Source organism: Panulirus ornatus, chromosome 45 (genome assembly GCF_036320965.1).
Source record: "Panulirus ornatus isolate Po-2019 chromosome 45, ASM3632096v1, whole genome shotgun sequence".
Lineage (NCBI taxonomy): Eukaryota > Metazoa > Arthropoda > Malacostraca > Decapoda > Palinuridae > Panulirus > Panulirus ornatus.
This window is the reverse complement of record NC_092268.1, coordinates 272,114-289,647: the sequence shown is the minus strand read 5'-3', so window position 1 is coordinate 289,647 and position 17,534 is coordinate 272,114. Positions and strand designations below refer to the sequence as shown.

The window sequence follows — 17,534 nt, the reverse complement described above, 5'->3', positions numbered from 1 at the left end:
GTTTCAGAAAGTGGTTATGAGGATGTGTGGGATCAGGTTGTTTGCTTTTGAAGAATGTATGTGAGAAATACTTAGAAAGCAAATGGTTTGTATGTAGCATTTATGGATCTGGAGAAGGCATCATGTTAGTGTTGTATAGAGTTACTTGTGGAAGGTATTAAGATTATATGGTGTGGGAGGAGGAAGTTGTAGAAGCAGCGAAAAGTTTTATCTGAGGATTTAAGGCATGTGTGCGTGTAGGAAGAAGAGGAAAGTGATGATTGGTTCTCAGTGAATGTAGGTTTGCTGCAGGGGTGTTATGAGGTCTACATGGTTGTTTTATTTGTTTATGGATGGGCGTGTTAGGAGGTGGATGGAAAGCAAGTGTTTGGAAAGAGGGGCAAGTATGAAGTCTGTTGTGGATGAGAGAGCTTGGGAAGCGAGTCAGTTGTTGTTCGCTGATGATACAGTGCTGGTGGCTGATTCATGTGAAAAACTGCAAAAGCTGGTGACTGAGTTTGGTAAAGTGTGTGAAAGAAGAAAGTTGAGTAAGTGTGAATAAGAGCAAGGTTATTAGGTACAGTAGGGTTGAGGGTCAAATCAATTGGGAGGTAAGTTTGAGTGGAGAAAAACTGGAGGAAGTAAAGTGTTTTAGATATCTGGGAGTGGATCTGGCAGCGGATGGAACCATGGAAGTGTAAGTGAATCATAGGGTGAGGGAGGGGGCGAAAATCCTGGGAGCCTTGAAGAATGTGTGGAAGTCGAGAACATTATCTTGGAAAGCAAAAATGGGTATGTTTGAAGGAATAGTGGTTCCAACAATGTTGTATGGTTGCGAGGCGTGGGCTATGGATAGAGTTGTGTGCAGGAGGGTGGATGTGCTGGAAATGAGATGTTTGAGGACAATGTGTGGTGTGAGGTGGTTTGATGGAGTAAGTAATGTAAGGGTAAGAGAGATGTGTGGAAAGAAAAAGAGCGTGGTTGAGAGAGGAGAAGAGGGTGTTTTGAAATGGTTTTGGCACATGGAGAGAATGAGTGAGGAAAGATTGACCAAGAGGAAATATGTGTCGGAGGTGGAGGGAACGAGGAGAAGTGGGAGACCAAATTTTAGGTGGAAAGATGGAGTGAAAAAGATTTTGAGTGATCAGGGCCTGAACATGCAGGAGGGTGAAAGGCGGGCAAGGAATAGAGTGAATTGGATCGATGTGGTATACCGTGGTTGACGTGCTGTCAGTGGATTGAATCAGGGCATGTGAAGCGTCTGGGGTAAACCATGGAAAGTTGTGTAGGGCCTGGATGTGGAAAGGGAGCTGTGGTTTCAGGCATTATTGCATGACAGCTAGAGAATGAGTGTAAACGAATGGGGCCTTTGTTGTCTTTTCCTAGCACTACCTCGCACACATGAGGGGGGAGGGGGATGGTATTCCACGTGTGGCGAGGTGGCGATGGGAATGAATAAAGGCAGACAGTGTGAATTGTGTGCATGGGTATATATGTATGTGTCTGTGTGTGTATATATATGTGTACATTGAGATGTATAGGTATGTATATTTGCGTGTGTGGATGTGTATGTATATACATGTGTATGGGGGTGGGTTGGGCCATTTCTTTCGTCTGTTTCCTTACGCTACCTCGCAAACGCGGGAGACAGCGACAAAGCAAAATATATAAAAATAGAAAATAAGTTCATTAAAAGATAATTTTTGAATGAGGAATAACATTTTTACTTGCATAAAAGTTCATTAAAAGATAATTTTTGAATCATAGTTGTAAATGCGATCGAGAGACTTTCATAGATATGGTCCAGTGTTGCTTATGTTTGAAGATACTTTACATGGTCATCATAGACTCGAGAGAACTTAGTTGATAATAGAAGTATGCTTTTGTATAACTGTAAGTTTAGTTTAGTTTACCAGTCTTCCAAATACTTGAGGATTTAGTGATAAATCTATAAAATGAATCCAGCAAGAATAAGATTTTTACTTGCATGGAAGTTCATCGAAAGATTATTCTTAAATAGTTGTAAATGCAATGAAGACTATCATTGATATGGTCCAGCAGGGCTTATGTTAAAACATACTTAACAGAGCTTAGAGAGCATTTTCTTGCACATAAAAATGATCTTGTCTATATATTAAAGATTTAAGTTGAAAATTAAATTATGGAAGAAAACATTCTTGAACTTTGTTGAATAGTTGATTTAACTTTCTGTTGCTCAGTTGTAGAAATTAATATTTAGCATTGACTTTCAGGTACACTGTGTAGCACACCAGCAATTTGGAAAAAGAAATTTTCTTCAATAGCATTGTTGGTACTGCTATGGATATAACAAATGATTTGTGGTAATTGGTTAATATATATTGAAAATTGTTTTAAGGGAGACCAATATTAATTGCAAGATTTGAGTGTTTATTGAACAAAATGCATTCAATAGAAAATGGCTTTCAAGGCATGAGATTAGATACTTCTGAAAATATATATGTATTTATTATACTTAACCACTGTCTCTTCGCATTAGCGAGGTAGTACAAGCAAACAGACGAGGAATGGCCCAACCCACCCACACATATATACATATACATTTCAACATATATATGTATGTACATACAGACATATACATATATACACATGTACATATCCATACTTGCCACCTTCATCCATTTCCTTTTGCCACCCCGCAACACATGAAATACCATTTCCCCCCATCTAGTGAGGCAGCTCCAGGAACAGACAAAAAGGCCACATTCGTTCACACTGTCTCTCGCTGTCATGTATAATGCACTGAAACTGCAGCTTTCTTTCCATATCCAGGCCCCACAGACCTTTCCATGGTTTAACCCAGACACTTCACATGCCCTTGTTCAATCCATTGACAGCCTGTCCACCCTGGTATACCGCATCATTCCGATTCACTCTATTCCTTGCATGCATTTCACCTTCTTGTATATTCAGGCCCTGATCGCTCAAAATCTTTTCACTCCATCCTTCCATCTCCAACTTGGTCTCCCCGTTCTCTTTGTTCCATCCACCTCTGGCCCATATATCCTCGTCAACCTTTCCTCTTGTTCTCTCCATATATCCAAACCATTTTAGCATCCCCTCTTCATCTCTCTCAACCACTCTTTTTATCATCACTGTTCTTACTCTTTCATTACTTGCTCAGTCATGCCCTGGTTCAGTCCATTGACAGCAGGTTGACCCCAGTAAACCGCATAGTTCCAGTTCACTCTATCCTGCACACACATTTAACCCTCTTGAATGTTCTGTCCTTGATTGCTCAAAATCTTTTCACTCCATCCTTCCATCTCCAATTTGGTCTCTGCATTTTCCTTGTTCCATCCACCTCTGGCCCATATATCCTCGTTGTCAACTTTTCCTTTTGTTCTCTCCATATATGCTGTCTCATCCACATTTTTTATCTGTTCTCTTTCATTACTTGCTCAATCATGCCCTGGTTCAATCCATTGACAGCAGGTTGACCCCAGTATACCATATAATTCCAGTTCACTCTATCCTGTACACTCATTTAACCCTTTTGAATGTTCAGGCCTTGATTGCTTAGTCTTTTCACTCCATCCTTCCATTTCTGACTTGGTCTTCCAGTTCTTTTGTTCCATACTCCTTTGGCCCATATATCCTCATTGTCAACCTTCCCTCACTCATTCTCTCCATATACCCAAACCATTTTAGCACACCCTCTTCAGCTCTCTTAACCACACTTCTTATCACAGTTCTCTTACCCTTTCATTACTTGCTTAATCAAACCACCTCACACCACATATTGTTCTTATGAAGCATTTCATTTCCATCACATCCACCACCCTCTGCACATCCTTATCTATACCCCATGACCCTTATCCATATAACGTTGCTGGAACTAATATTCTTTCAACCATTTTTTCCCTCCTAGATGATCTCTCTCTCCAAACATTCCACACTCCCAGAACCTTCACACCCTCACCCACCCTATGATTCCCTTTATTTCCACGTTTCTATTTGCTGCCATGTCCAGTCTTCACCTTCAATTTTTCTTCATTCACATTCACAACTCCGTCAAAGCTAATAACCTTGCTTTTATTCACATTTGATCAGTTTCTTTAACATGCACTTCCAAACTCATGTTGCCAGGTGCATGAGCAATAATAATCAACCCACATCATTCTAGAATTCAATTTCTTATTCTTTCAAATGGCTCCACAACTTCAGGAGTAATGCTGCTACTGCCTTGGATCTTATCCACTCACCAACCCCTGAATTTACTGCAATGGCATTTCCAAACCATTCTTACTGTTTATCCTTGAGCTTTGTTTCACTCGGCCAGAACATCCCTGTTTCTTTGCTGAAGTGCACCATCTCTCATCTTGATTACTTTCACTGCTTGGTATTGTGTGTAATGACTCCGGCAGAAACAAACAGCTGTTTGATGGACTGACTTGACTGACGACTATGGTTTATCAATTTAGATATGATATTGTGCATGTTTTTTTTAATTTCATTAATACTGCATGTGTATTGTAGCATAGATTGCAGTGGATGTATTAGTGCACTGTATGTAGTAAAATATTTTCTAATTGAAAAGTAGCAAGGGATAGACTGTAGAAGTATAGTGTAGTAATTGCAGCTCTTGGTATAAGAAGTTCGTTCTTGTTTCTTGCCCCTCCCCTCATGCACATGCACACAAGCATGCATGCATGTATGTGTGCTTGCGCACATATGCGTGCATGCATGCGCACATATGCGTGCATGCATGCGCACACATGCGTGCATGCATGCGCACACATGCGTGCATGTATGCATGCATGCGCACACATGCGTGCATGTATGCATGCATGCGCACATATGCGTGCATGTATGCATGCATGCGCACATATGCGTGCATGTATGCATGCATGCGCACACATGCGTGCATGTATGCATGCATGTGCACATATGCGTGCATGTATGCATGCATGCGCACATATGCGTGCATGTATGCATGCGCACATATGCGTGCATGTATGCATGCATGCGCACATATTCGTGCATGTATGCATCCATGCGCACATATGCGTGCATGTATGCATGCATGTGCACATATGCGTGCATGTATGGATGCATGCACACACATGCGTGAATGTATGCATGCATGCGCACTTATGCGTGCATGTATGCATGTGCACATACGTGTGCATGTATGCATGCATGCACACACATCCATGCACATGTACACATACGTATGCATGAGCACACATACCCATGCATGTATGCATGCACGCGCACACCACACGGGTAACTGAGACAATTCAAATCTTCTCAATTCGTACTTTCACCCTAGCAAACCTGTCCCTCTATCCTACTAAACCTAATAACCATGCAATTATTGACATTTACTCGCAACTGCCGTCTTTAACACACAATACCAACTCGGTCACCAGCTTGTGCAGTTTCAGTTAATAATCTGCCACTACTGCTGTGTCATCGGCAAACTGAATCTCTTCCCAGGCCCTCACTACCTACAGAATGCATACTTGCCCCTCTGTTCAAGACCTTTGTATTTATCTTCCTACCACTTCAGTCATAGTGACACTCCAGACCCATAACATAAACCTTCATGTGGAACCACTTTCCTTTCTTCCTACCCACCCACACACATGTACCTTACACCCATCATAGATTTTCATTGCTTCTGGCTGCTTCCTCCTAGACCAAGTATTTGTAAGACCATCCACAAAGTATGTCAACCTTATCAAATTCTTTATCCATATCCATAAATGCCACATACCCATATTTGTTTTTCACAGTCTAATGCAAACACTTGATCCATAGATCCTTTACCACTTGGGAAACCATGTTGCTCTTCCCCAGTGTGCTGTTCTGTACCTGCCTTTGCCATCTGTCACCATTCTTCCTTACAGCTTACCACGCATGCTTAACAAACCTCTTGTACCTCTGTATTTTGAAAACTCTATTTTTGTCCCACATGCCTTTACATTGTGGCACTATACATGCATTCTGCCAATCTTTGGGGACCTCTCCATGATCCATGCGTACATTGGAAATCCTATCTAAACAATCTACAACAATCGTCCTGTCATAAGAAATTCATCTGCAATATCATCACTTCCGCTACCTTGCTATGTTTCATCACATGTAAGGCTTTCACTTTCTCTTCTTATTTCGCCAAACTCTTTTCCATGGCCGGATCACTTCACATACTTCCCTGACCCAAACAGCCTACTTCTGCCGCCTTATCAAACATTCAGCAATCCTTCAAAATACTCGATCTCTCGTCACTTCCTGTTACCACCTAATTGGCCCCTTCACTGAAGTTCCCAGTTGCTTTGTTTTCATGAAATATTAAATCTTTCCGAAACATTATCCCGATGTTTACAGACACACTCGTTCCATCTTTCAATTGCCCTCTTTTTCAGCCCCTGTACCACTTTGCACACCTCCCCGACCAAAACGCCCTATATCTGCCACTGTCATCAAACACGTTCGACAAACCTTCAAAATACTTGCTCCATCTCCTCCTTGCTTAAAAACTACTTGTTAACTCCCCCTTTGCCGATGTTCCCGTTTGTTCTCTGGTCTTATGCACATTATTTTTACCTCCTTCCAAAACATCTTTTTATTTTCCCTGAAATTTAATGATACTGTCTCACCCCAACTCTCATTTGCCCTCTTTTTCAACTCTTGCACCTTTCTCTTGACCACCTGCCTATTTCTTTTATACATCTCTGTCATTTGCACTACTTTCCTGCAAGAATCGTCCAAACGCCTCTCTTTTCTTTCACTAACAACCTTACTTCTTCATTCATCCCACCACTCACAACCCTTTCTGATTGGCCCACCTTTCTCATGCCACATGCATCTTTTGTGCAAGCCATCACTGCTTCCCCAAATACATCCCATTCCTCCCACACTCCCCTCACGTCATTTGCTCTCACCTTTTGCTATTCTACACTTAATCTCTCCTGGTACTTCCTCACACAAGTCTCCTTTCCAAGCTACTTTTCCAAACTATCTTTTCCCCAATATTCTCTCTCCTTTTCTGGAAACCTCTACAAATCTTCACCTTTGCCTCCACAAGATTGTGATCAGACATCCCTCCAGCTGCCCCTCTCAGCACATGAACATCCACAAGTCTTTCTTTTACCTGCCTATCAATTAATTTACATATCTTTATATAGGAGATATGACAAAATTGCTTTTCATTCACCATGCGTCACTCATGTAACTGTGCTAACCATACCAAGTTTTACCTCTACATTCTTGGAGGTAAATTCAAAAGGTGAATGATGGTGAGAAGGACAGGTATTTGTGTTAGGAAGAGAAAGTGGCAATTTTTCTTTTGTTCAGGGAAGCATGTAACATGTTGGATAAAGCTTTAGTTGTCGTCATTGAATGATGGCAATGACGACAGTTTGTATTTTGCATCAAAAACTATTTTTAAGATTAAATGTCATTATTCTGTTGTATAAATCAATTGTGAAAACCACTTCATATTGTCTGCCATCCAGAAACAAGGATGATAGTTTGAGTAAAAGTTATAATGTAGATTTTAAGTGACTGGAAAGCTCTAATATTTCACTGTGGAAAAGCATACAGTAACCAGACTTTTATCCACCTTGTTTACTTTTATCCTCTATGCTTGTAGAATTTTTCTGGTAGAATTGAACAGGAAATCTTGTTGCGATGTTGACAAACCCAATTCTGCTCTCAATCGCTGTAAACTGTACTTGTAGTACCCTCTTCCCTACCCTAGAAATGCAGTATATTGACAAAACATAGATTATTTACAAATTGATGGCTTAATAGGCAATGATTCCAACCCAGGCACATGTCCACTTGAAACTAAACTCCTCAAATATGAAAATTATTAAATCTTGTGTGTTCTGGACTCTACCAAAGTTCCCTTTGGAAATATTGCAAGGTCCTGCATGTCCAAGACGCAGCTTCCCCACTGAAGATGCTGTACATTTACTCCTCCATTGTTTACTTTCCTCACAAGGATGACTACATATCACCACAATACCTCTTTATTTGGTGGTCCCCTCCCCTCTGTGTTGTGCAAGGGGATCCTGGGGACAGACAATGGCAGCTAAAGATGATCCTGTATGAATGGCTTTAAACTACATGAGATGCACTGATCTTTGGTCCAATACTGATCAATTTATATATTTTCACGTCATTAAAGTAATTCCAGTGAAATATCTTGGGGGACCTTTTGTGGAACCAGTGATTTTGCATATCCGAGCCAAATAATAAAGCTTTTCCTGCTATCTAATCTTGTACCAAGCCAAAGAAAAGGAATGTGTTAAAAAACATGTAAATGAAACCAATATGAATTTTTTTTCCCCAAGTAACCCTTGCCTTGATAGATCATTTTGAATTAACCGCCTTACTAGCTATCTAACAATGAAATTGGTGTATGTTATTCCTTGACACCTTATTCGTGTATATTTTTTTTAAGATGTACATTGTCACTTGTAAAATTATACAGGATGCATTATGCAACGATGAGGGAATGGTTGTAAAGATGAGTCTTTCTACAGTGCTTTATGAAAAAGGAAATTCTGCAATGTAAATCTGTATGCAGTTGCACTGAAGAAACTTGGATCATTGAATTTGTATATCTTGTTAAAAATCACTGAAGTCTGTAAAAATGCTTCATATTGCTAAAAGTACATTTTGTATGAATTCCAAAATAATAAAGATTAGGGAAATTGGCTGTAGAGCACTTATATCCTAAACAGCTTAAAGAAAAACCAATGAAGAAATTTTAAAGATATTTGGCTGTCTGTCTCATTAACTCCCTTGCACCAAATGACATACATGCTTAGCAGCTTAAACTACAAGTGAGCTGGCTATATTTGATTAAAGGGCAGCTGCAGTAAGACTGAGGGAGTAATCACCTTATGAGATCCCATAGCAGAATGTTGAAGTTACCTAATGGATGCTATTAGGGAAGCATTAGAAGTACATAAGGAAGCTAATTACATGGGCATTACAATTAAATTATCCCATAAGATGTCTAATGGCACATTAATTACAGGGGATGATTATAAATTTACAGGCTATGAGATTGCCCATCACTGAGAATAAGTGGGGAAAGGAGCACACTAAGGTTTACTGAAGTTGAAATAGAATAACTTTGATAACTGCCAGAGATAATGGCATGTAATTAAGTAAATTTGTAAGATAAAACCTGCTATAAACTTTCAATAAAGTACTAAGTCAGTAAATGATGACATAATGGGGACTTGAGCTCTCACACATTACTGTGTCTCTTTTATACTAAGAAATTAGTTAATTATATAAGTTAGACTTAAGTAGGAGGCTAATCTTTACACAATATAAGTATGTTGAATTTATCCTAAGTATTTATAACTCAAGAATTCATCTAAGTCCCATTGTATTAAATTTCTTCATAAATAACTCCAATACTTGGCTTTAGTTCATAAGTATCTATCAAAGACTCATTTTTCTGATCAGTGCTTTCATAAGTATTTTTCTAAGTTCATTGTACTGTGGATCAATGAAATATGTATCTCCCTTTCATTTTTTTATTGATCTTTTCATTTTTACATCAAATGTATACATCAAATGTATTCTTGGGTCTTCTCATCACTGCAGCCTGTTTCCTGGACCTCTCTCTCTCCCTCCCTCTCACAGCCACTTCACAATCTGAAAGATGTAAAGCAAGACCATTAGATATTGATGTTCTCAGCAGATTTGTTGCTGATGGTCAAGCTAAAAGCAAAGATGACTAGTACTCTGTCTCTCTCTTCCAGTGGCTGCTGCTGCTGTAGGGTGGTGGAAGTGTTCATACTGAAAGCAAAGATTATTATTACCCTTTACCTGCTATACCAGACCACCACTACCTTCACCCCCTCACTACCTAAACCTGCTGCTGCTGCTGCTCTTGTTGCTGCAGCAGTGGGGGTAGAGCATGGGGGGTTATTTCCCTCCCTCTCACACCTCCCACTCTCCTACTACCCCCTCCCTTCTTCCCCTACCCCCCTCCCAAACCTCCCCCCTTGCCCTCTCCCCCACCCCCCTGCCCCCCACCCCCCCACCCACCCATCCCCCTGCCTACCTTCCCGCACCCCCCGCCCACCCTCCTCCACCCCCCTCCCACCCAAACCAACTCCCTTCCTGCTACTCCGCTGCTGCCGCTGCTGCCACTGTTGCTGCTTCTCAGTCTGTAAACACAAATAGAATTAGCATTCCCTGTACCCCACACTCTTGCTTCATTCTCGTGCCAAACTCTCATCCTCCCCTTACTGCTGCTGCTGCTGTTGCTGTTCAATCTGTCACGTAAAGAGGAAAATTGATTAGTATCTTCTTGCAACCAATTGCTCCGCTCCCATCTTCACTCCTGCCCATCCAGCTGATGCTATTGTTGTCGAGAGATTTCTGGTGGGGATAAACATGACAATGTACATATGATACCAGGGGTGTAACCATAGGGAGCACCCCCAACTCCTCCTTTATGAAGTCCTGATGAGATGGACATTTATGTTCCATGGAGAACACTTGAACCTTCTTCCTCAGAGTGGGTGCCATCATCAACACTGCTCTCCTGAAGGTCTCAAGCAGAACCAATCCTGCAAAAGGGAGAAAAAATATTGATAACGTCAAATCATATGAAGTTTCTGGAAGAAAAAAACATACTTTTTCCGACAAAATGGCAATTACTGATATTCCTACGCTAGAAACAATCCACATATACAACAAAATGACACAATCCCATCCATTATGTTTCCTTATGACTATTACTCAAATATAACAGCCTGGATGTATTGTAATTATATCCATTGATTTTGCTATAAAACTGAACATTTTGCAGGTACGTACCATGGTCATCAAGCGTTTCATCAGAATACTTCGGCCAGGAGTCCGGTGGAGGCATGGTGCAAGGAAGAATGTAGAGGTAAAAGTAATGGCAAGCCAGAAGATGAACTAGAAGAAATGCAGGGAGGAATATGAAAGGTAGGTAACTGCAGTGAATGTAGGAATGCAGTCATGTCTGAATTATACTTGATCGCTGTTTCCTGCATTAGCGAGGAAGTGCCAGGAAACAGATGAAGAAAGACCCATCCACTTGTATATATACATACATATATGCATATACATATTCATATACTTTCTTTCAAACTATTCGCCATTTCCCGCGTTAGCGAGGTAGCGTTAAGAACAGAGAACTGGGCCTTTAAGGGAATATCCTCACCTGGCCCCCTTCTCTATTCCTTCTTTTGGAAAATTAAAAAAAAATAAGAGGGGAGGATTTCCAGCCCCCTGCTCCCTCCCCTTTTAGTCGCCTTCTACGACACGCAGGGAATACGTGGGAAGTATTCTTTCTCCCCTATCCCCAGGGATATTCATATACATATATACATATTCATGCTTGTTTGTCTTCATTCTCGGTACCATCCCACCTCACAGGAAACACGAAAAAAGGCTATATCCACTCACACTCATTCTCAAGCTGTTGTGTAATGCACCAAAACCACAGCTCCCTATCCAGGTCCCACAGGCCTCTCCATGGTTTATTCCGGATACTTCACATGCCCTAGTTCAGTCCATTGACAGCATGTCGACCCGAAGTAAACCACATCATTCCAAACCATTCTATGCACGTATTTCACCATTCTGCATGTTCAGGCCCCAATTGCTCAGAATCGTTTTCACTCCATTCTTCCCTCTCCAATTTGGTCTCCCACTTCTCCTCGTTCCCTCCTCTCTGACACATATATCCTCTTGGTCAATCTTTCCTCACTCATTCTCTCCATGTGACCAAACCATTTCAAAACACCCTCTTCTGCTCTCTCAACCACACTCTTTTTATTACCACACCTCTCTCTCACCCTATTATTACTTACTCAATCAAACCACCTCACATCTCATATTGTCCTCAAACATCTCATTTCCAGCACATCCACCCTCCTCCACACAACTCTATCTATAGCCTATGCCTTGCAACCATATAACGTTGACGGAACCACGATCCCTTCAAACATACCCATTTTTGCTTTCTGAGATAATGTTCTCGACTTCCACACATTCTTCAACGCTCCCAGAACTTTTGCCCCCTCCCCCACCCTATGATTCGCTTCCGCTTCCATGGTTCCATCCGCTGCCAAATCCACTCCCAGATATCTAAAACATTTCACTTCCTCCAGTTTTTCTCCATTCAAACTTACCTCCCAATTGACTTGTCCCTCAACCCTACTATCCCTAATAACCTTGCTCTTATTCACATTTACTCTCAGCTTTCTTCTTTCACACACTTTACCAAACTCAGTCACCAGCTTTTGCAGTTTCTCACATGAATCAGCCACCAGGGCTGTATCATCAGCGAACAACAACTGACTCACTTCCCAAGCTCTCTCATCCACAACAGACTGCATACTTGCCCCTCTTTCCAAAACTCTTGCATTCACCTCCCTAACAAACCCATCCATAAACAAATTAAACCACCATGGAGACATCACACACCCCTGCCGCAAACCAACATTCACTGAGAACCAGTCACTTTCCTCTCTTCCTACACATACACATGCCTTACATCCTCGATAAAAAGTTTTCACTGCCTCTAACATCTTGCCCCCACTCCATATACTCTTAATACCTTCCACAGAGCATCTCTATCAACTCTTATCATATGCCTTCTCCAGATCCATAAATGCTACATACAAATCCATTTGCTTTTCTAAGTATTTCTCACATACATTCTTCAAAGCAAACACCTGATCCACACATCCTCTACCATTTCTGAAACCACACTGCTCTTCCCCAATTTGATGCTCTGTACGTGCCTTCACCCTCTCAATCAATACCCTCCCATATAATTTCCCAGGAATACTCAACAAACTTATACCTCTGTAATTTGAGCACTCACTTTTATCCTCTTTGCCTTTGTACAATGGCACTATGCAAGCATTCCGCCAATCCTCAGGCACCTCACCATGAGTCATACATACATTAAATAACCTTACCAACCAGTCAACAATACAGTCACCCCCTTTTTTAATAAATTCCACTGCAATCCATCCAAACCCACTGCCTTGCTGGCTTTCTCCCTAACCCTCTCACTTTGCACACCACCTCGACCAAAACACCCTATATCTGCCACTCTATCATCAAACACATTCAACAAACCTTCAAAATACTCACTCCATCTCCTTCTCACATTACCACTACTTGTTATCACCTCCCCATTAGCCCCCTTCACTGAAGTTCCCTTTGTTCCCTTGTCTTACGCATTTTATTTACCTCCTTCCAAAACATCTTTTTATCCTCCCTAAAATTTAATGATACTCTCTCACCCCAACTCTCATTTGCCCTCTTTTTCACCTCTTGCACCTTTCTCTTGACCTCCTGCCTCTTTCTTTTATACATCTCCCAGTCATTTGCATTATTTCCCTGCAAAAATCGTCCCAAATGCCTCTCTCTTCTCTTTCACTAATAATCTTACTTCTTCATCCCACCACTCACTACCCTTTCTAATCTGCCCACCTCCCATGTTTCTCATGCCACAAGCATCTTTTGCGCAAGCCATCACTGCTTCCCTGAATATATTCCATTCCAACCCCCACTCCCCTTATGTCCTTTGTTCTCACCTTTTTCCATTCTGTACTCAGCCTCTCCTGGTACTTCCTCACACAAGTCTCCTTCCTAAGTTCACTTACTCTCACCACTCTCGTCACCCCAACATTCTCTCTTCTTTTCTGTATATATATATATATATATTATTTTTATTTTTATTATACTTTGTCGCTGTCTCCCGCGTTTGCGAGGTAGCGCAAGGAAACAGACGAAAGAAATGGCCCAACCCCCCCCCATACACATGTATATACATACGTCCACACACGCAAATATACATACCTACACAGCTTTCCATGGTTTACCCCAGACGCTTCACATGCCTTGATTCAATCCACTGACAGCACGTCAACCCCGGTATACCACATCGCTCCAATTCACTCTATTCCTTGCCCTCCTTTCACCCTCCTGCATGTTCAGGCCCCGATCACACAAAATCTTTTTCACTCCATCTTTCCACCTCCAATTTGGTCTCCCTCTTCTCCTCGTTCCCTCCACCTCCGACACATATATCCTCTTGGCCAATCTTTCCTCACTCATTCTCTCCATGTGCCCAAACCACTTCAAAACACCCTCTTCTGCTCTCTCAACCACGCTCTTTTTATTTCCACACATCTCTCTTACCCTTACGTTACTCACTCGATCAAACCACCTCACACCACACATTGTCCTCAAACATCTCATTTCCAGCACATCCACCCTCCTGCACACAACTCTATCCATAGCCCATGCCTCGCAACCATACAACATTGTTGGAACCACTATTCCTTCAAACATACCCATTTTTGCTTTCCGAGATAATGTTCTCGACTTCCACACATTCTTCAAGGCCCCCAGAATTTTCGCCCCCTCCCCCACCGTATGATCCACTTCCGCTTCCATGGTTCCATCCGCTGCCAGATCCACTCCCAGATATCTAAAACACTTCACTTCCTCCAGTTTTTCTCCATTCAAACTCACCTCCCAATTGACTTGACCCTCAACCCTACTGTACCTAATAACCTTGCTCTTATTCACATTTACTCTTAACTTTCTTCTTCCACACACTTTACCAAACTCAGTCACCAGCTTCTGCAGTTTCTCACATGAATCAGCCACCAGCGCTGTATCATCAGCGAACAACAACTGACTCACTTCCCAAGCTCTCTCATCCCCAACAGACTTCATACTTGCCCCTCTTTCCACAACTCTTGCATTTACCTCCCTAACAACCCCATCCATAAACAAATTAAACAACCATGGAGACATCACACACCCCTGCCGCAAACCTACATTCACTGAGAACCAATCACTTTCCTCTCTTCCTACACGTACACATGCCTTACATCCTCGATAAAAACTTTTCACTGCTTCAAACAACTTTCCTCCCACACCATATATTCTTAATACCTTCCACAGAGCATCTCTATCAACTCTATCATATGCCTTCTCCAGATCCATAAATGCTACATACAAATCCATTTGCTTTTCTAAGTATTTCTCACATACATTCTTCAAAGCAAACACCTGATCCACACATCCTCTACCACTTCTGAAACCACACTGCTCTTCCCCAATCTGATGCTCTGTACATGCCTTCACCCTCTCAGTCAATACCCTCCCATATAATTTACCAGGAATACTCAACAAGCTTATACCTCTGTAATTTGAGCACTCACTCTTATCCCCTTTGCCTTTGTACAATGGCACTATGCACGCATTCCGCCAATCCTCAGGCACCTCACCATGAGTCATACATACATTAAATAACCTTACCAACCAGTCAACAATACAGTCACCCCCTTTTTTAATAAATTCCACTGCAATACCATCCAATACCATGCACCTGGGCATGAGAAGAAAGATCATGAGAGGCAAGTGTTTTGGGAGCAGCTGAATGAGTGTGTTAGTGGTTTTGATGCACGAGACCGGGTTATAGTGATGGGTGATTTGAATGCAAAGGTGAGTAATGTGGCAGTTGAGGGAATAATTGGTATACATGGGGTGTTCAGTGTTGTAAATGGAAATGGTGAAGAGCTTGTAGATTTGTGTGCTGAAAAAGGACTGATGATTGGGAATACCTGGTTTAAAAAGCGAGATATACATAAGTATACTTATGTAAGTAGGAGAGATGGCCAGAGAGCGTTATTGGATTACGTGTTAATTGACAGGCGTGCGAAAGAGAGACTTTTGGATGTTAATGTGCTGAGAGGTGCAACTGGAGGGATGTCTGATCATTATCTTGTGGAGGCTAAGGTGAAGATTTGTATGGGTTTTCAGAAAAGAAGAGTGAATGTTGGGGTGAAGAGGGTGGTGAGAGTAGGTGAGCTTGGGAAGGAGACTTGTGTGAGGAAGTACCAGGAGAGACTGAGTACAGAATGGAAAAAGGTGAGAATAATGGAAGTAAGGGGAGTGGGGGAGGAATGGGATGTATTTAGGGAATCAGTGATGGATTGCGCAAAAGATGCTTGTGGCATGAGAAGAGTGGGAGGTGGGTTGATTAGAAAGGGTAGTGAGTGGTGGGATGAAGAAGTAAGAGTATTAGTGAAAGAGAAGAGAGAGGCATTTGGACGATTTTTGCAGGGAAAAAATGCAATTGAGTGGGAGATGTATAAAAGAAAGAGACAGGAGGTCAAGAGAAAGGTGCAAGAGGTGAAAAAAAGGGCAAATGAGAGTTGGGGTGAGAGAGTATCATTAAATTTTAGGGAGAATAAAAAGATGTTCTGGAAGGAGGTAAATAAAGTGCGTAAGACAAGGGAGCAAATGGGAACTTCAGTGAAGGGCGCAAATGGGGAGGTGATAACAAGTAGTGGTGATGTGAGAAGGAGATGGAGTGAGTATTTTGAAGGTTTGTTGAATGTGTTTGATGATAGAGTTGCAGATATAGGGTGTTTTGGTCGAGGTGGTGTGCAAAGTGAGAGGGTTAGGGAAAATGATTTGGTAAACAGAGAAGAGGTAGTGAAAGCTTTGCGGAAGATGAAAGCCGGCAAGGCAGCAGGTTTGGATATATATATATATATATATATATATATATATATATATATATATATATATATATATATATATACATCTTTCTTTCTTTCATACTATTCACCATTTCCCGCATTAGCGAGGTAGCGTTAAGAACAGAGGACTGGGCCTTTGAGGGAATATCATTCTTGCTGCCTACATCCATTCCCCTCACTGTCCCACCACACATGAAATAGCATCCACCCCCAACCCCTGCGAGGTAGCGCTAGGAAGAGACAAAAAGACCACATTCATTCACACTCAGTCTCTAGCTGTCATGTGTAATGCACCATAATCACAACTCCTTTCCACAACCAGACCCCACAGGCCTTTCCATGGTTTACCCCAGATGCTTTACATGCCCTGGTTCAATCCATTGACATCATGTCAACCCTGGCATACCACGTCGTTCCAATACACTCTATTCCTTGCACACCTTTCACCCTCCTGTATGTTCAGGCCCCGATTGCTCAAAATCTTTTACATTCCATCCTTCCACCTTCAGTTTGGTCTCCCGTCTCTTCTCCTTTCTTCTACCTCTGACACAGATATCCTCTTGGTCAATCTTTCCTCACTCGTTCTCTTCATGTGACCAAACCATTTCAACACACCCTCTTCTGCTCTCTCTCAACCATGCTCTTTTTATTACCACACATCTCTCTTACCCTTTCATTACTTACTCGGTCAAACCACCTCACACCACATATTGTCCTCAAACATTTAATTTCCAACACATCCACCCTCTTCCGCGCAACCCTATCTACAGCCCATGCCTTGCAACTATATAACATTGTTGGAACTACCATTCCCTCAAACATACCCATTTTTGCTCTCTGAGATAACATTCTTGCCTTCCACACATTCTTCAACGCTCCCAGAACCTTCGCCCCCTCCCCCACCCTGTGACACACTTCCACTTCCATGGTTCCGTCCACTGCTAAATCCACCCCCAGATGTCTAAAACACTGCCTCCAGTT

At 41.8% G+C, this 17,534-nt stretch overlaps 1 protein-coding gene and 1 long non-coding RNA gene across 13 annotated transcripts in view; one reads left to right on the top strand and one right to left on the bottom strand.

Moving 5' to 3' along the window:
* IleRS (Isoleucyl-tRNA synthetase) overlaps window positions 1-17,534 on the bottom strand; it is a 415,824-nt gene that overhangs the window by 270,314 nt on the left and 127,976 nt on the right. The gene's annotated exons all lie outside the window — the stretch shown is intronic.
* LOC139762971 (uncharacterized) overlaps window positions 1,433-17,534 on the top strand; it is a 45,109-nt gene continuing 29,007 nt past the window's right edge. Inside the window, exons 1-3 of one of the 4 annotated variants that reach the window (XR_011715916.1) lie at window positions 1,433-1,854; window positions 2,232-2,321; window positions 10,814-10,956. This is a non-coding gene — a long non-coding RNA (uncharacterized lncRNA). The remainder of the gene's footprint in view (window positions 1,855-2,231; window positions 2,322-10,813; window positions 10,957-17,534) is intronic. The other 3 variants (XR_011715914.1, XR_011715917.1, XR_011715915.1) reach the window with 3 other exon arrangements.